The sequence below is a fragment of the Lepidothrix coronata genome, unplaced genomic scaffold (genome assembly GCF_001604755.1).
Source record: "Lepidothrix coronata isolate B3197 unplaced genomic scaffold, Lepidothrix_coronata-1.0 Scaffold18, whole genome shotgun sequence".
Lineage (NCBI taxonomy): Eukaryota > Metazoa > Chordata > Aves > Passeriformes > Pipridae > Lepidothrix > Lepidothrix coronata.
Window position 1 is genome coordinate 1,287,290 of NW_016690198.1, and position 2,364 is coordinate 1,289,653.

Sequence of the window (2,364 nt, forward strand, 5' to 3'; positions counted from 1 at the left end):
AGCTCTGGGGTCCCCAGCTCAGGAAGGACATTGACTTGTTGGAACAATGTAATAACATGGAGAATCAAAGAATTACAGAATTAATTATTAAGACCTCTGAGATCATCTGAGTCCAACCTATGACCTAACACCAGCATATCAACTAAACCGTGGCACTAAGTGCCATAATCCAATCTATCCTTCTGAGGGAAACTATTCTCTAAATATGTTTCTCTATATATGAGAATAAACACAAAAAATCTAGTTTGCATAAGAGACATGCACCAGGTTAACTATAAAATAAAGCAGATCCAACTCCCTCACTGACTTTTTTCTCTCTTACACTCTTATTGTTTAGCCCAGCTCTGGTCCACCAGGTGGCAGGACGAATGCGATATCTACGAACTGGTGATCTTTGTTCTCTTTCTCTCTTTTTCACCTTTATTGCTCTCCTCCCTTGCTTTGTCTGGGCAAAGTGTGGCTATCATGTTCTACTCCATAGTCTGTATTGAAGTTTGTTGTGGGAGTGGGGAGCTTGTGGAAGTGTGTTTTGCCTTGTTAACCAACATCTTTGAGAAGTGGGTATTGTGAGCCAGCACCTTTGGTCATGTGTTGTGGTTTGGTAGCCAGCACCTTTGAGAAGTGTGTTGTGGGAATTGAGAACTTATTCAAGTGTACTGTATAAAATTAAGGTCTTGTTAGCCACCACTTTTGAGAAAATGTATTGTAAGAATTTAAGTGTTTGTTAGCCAACACCATTTGGTCTGAATAGTGAGCTGGCTGCCAGAATTATGGCAACAATACAATAAAAGCACAAGCATTCCCTGACATATGTCTGGTGTCTTTGTTCAGCCTGATGAGAATTTACAGCAAACACCGTGCCCCATACCAATGGCTCGTGACTCTAAGAAGAAAGTATATATATATATATATATATATATAAATTAAAATGTTTCCTGGATATGGTGTTGTCCTAAGGAAGTTTTCTAGACATGAGATAGGATCTACTGTCAGCAGGAACCACAGATATCAGATCAAAACTTTCTGTATCACAGCTGAGTATATTACCAACCAGATATTACTTGTGTGAGGAACAGTTTCCTGAAAAGTCTTTTTGCTACTACAGTTCAAAGCAGAATAATACCAAAGAAAATTCCTGGGTTTTCTTTGTTTTCATGTGGATTTCTGAAAAACCTCAAGAATCTGAAAGCAGCTAACAGTCCTCTTGTACTAATACCTGACCATGATTTTTCTTATTATTATTTAGCTATAACTTTATCGTTAAGAAATGTTGCAGTTAACACTTAAAATTTATTGAATGCCTGCAGAAAAACCTTACCTAACTAATCTTTAAAAGAAAGCTGACCTTGTGATGGAAATACAAGACAGAAATACATAAAGAAATCACATTGGGCTGGCTATGATCTTTTGTCTTTCTAACGTTTAATCCAAAGAATCAGAAGGGGAAAATAGCTGTAAAACGACATGGCCATCTGCTGATAGAAAACTGTATAGCTTCTAAAAGGTATGCAACTGGAAGAAAGCAGAGATTTCAGTTCTTGGTTAATGTGAGTTCTCTAAAGATGCCATCATCCATAGAGTGGAATTACTTGAGGAGCCAACAGCTTTTAATGAAGAAGTGTAAACAATGGGTCATTGCTAGAGTTTGTCCACCTAGAAAAAAAAATACTAGTGGAATTACATCAGTGTAGATCCTCCTGTGGCTACTCTGTCATTCATTAATATGTGTGTGTGCATAAATTTTATTGTTCTGAGTTTATGCAGGTCCTGCAAGTTCCCCAGTGGGAAGACGTCCCTAAAGGCAAGCATGTCACTGCAGAAGCTCAGATGCTTAAGGAACTCCAAGGCCTTTTATTCACCTTTTCCTACTTTTACATGATGGGAAGAGAACAAAAATTGCAAAAACCTCCCAAATATAAAGGCAATTACACAACGCAATGTAAACCTCTAATTAGCCTTCTAAGTGGTGTACCACCAGTACTCTGCAAGAAATAAAAATCTCTATCCAAATCCAATGCATCTTCAGTTTATGTTTTTCAAAAAAAATCTGAGAAAGAGGTGTGATATTTAGACACAGTTTTCACAGAGACAATATTGGAAACATGGAAGTGAATGGGTATAGTGAGAAATAAGGGCATGCTAGTATTACATTTTGCCACAGGCATTATATGGTGCAAATCTTAATGCTGTCTAAACAGTCAGAGCTATACAATTGGGAAGTGTGTCTTAATTTTTACCTTAGTGTGTTCACTGGGCTTAATCATCATTTGTTTAGAAAATAGAAAATACTTTAAATAATGGATTCCTTTTTAAGTGGCAGTATGAGGATAGCAATAGCTGTTTGAAGGGTTTCTTCATTTTTTG

The 2,364-nt window shown here is 37.2% G+C and overlaps 1 long non-coding RNA gene across 1 annotated transcript; it reads left to right on the forward strand.

Moving 5' to 3' along the window:
- The first annotated feature begins 1,445 nt into the window (after positions 1-1,445).
- LOC108493624 lies at positions 1,446-2,012 on the forward strand. The gene is made up of 2 exons (XR_001873543.1): positions 1,446-1,504; positions 1,765-2,012. It is a non-coding gene; the product is annotated as an uncharacterized LOC108493624 (long non-coding RNA).
- Positions 2,013-2,364: the final 352 nt, after the last annotated feature.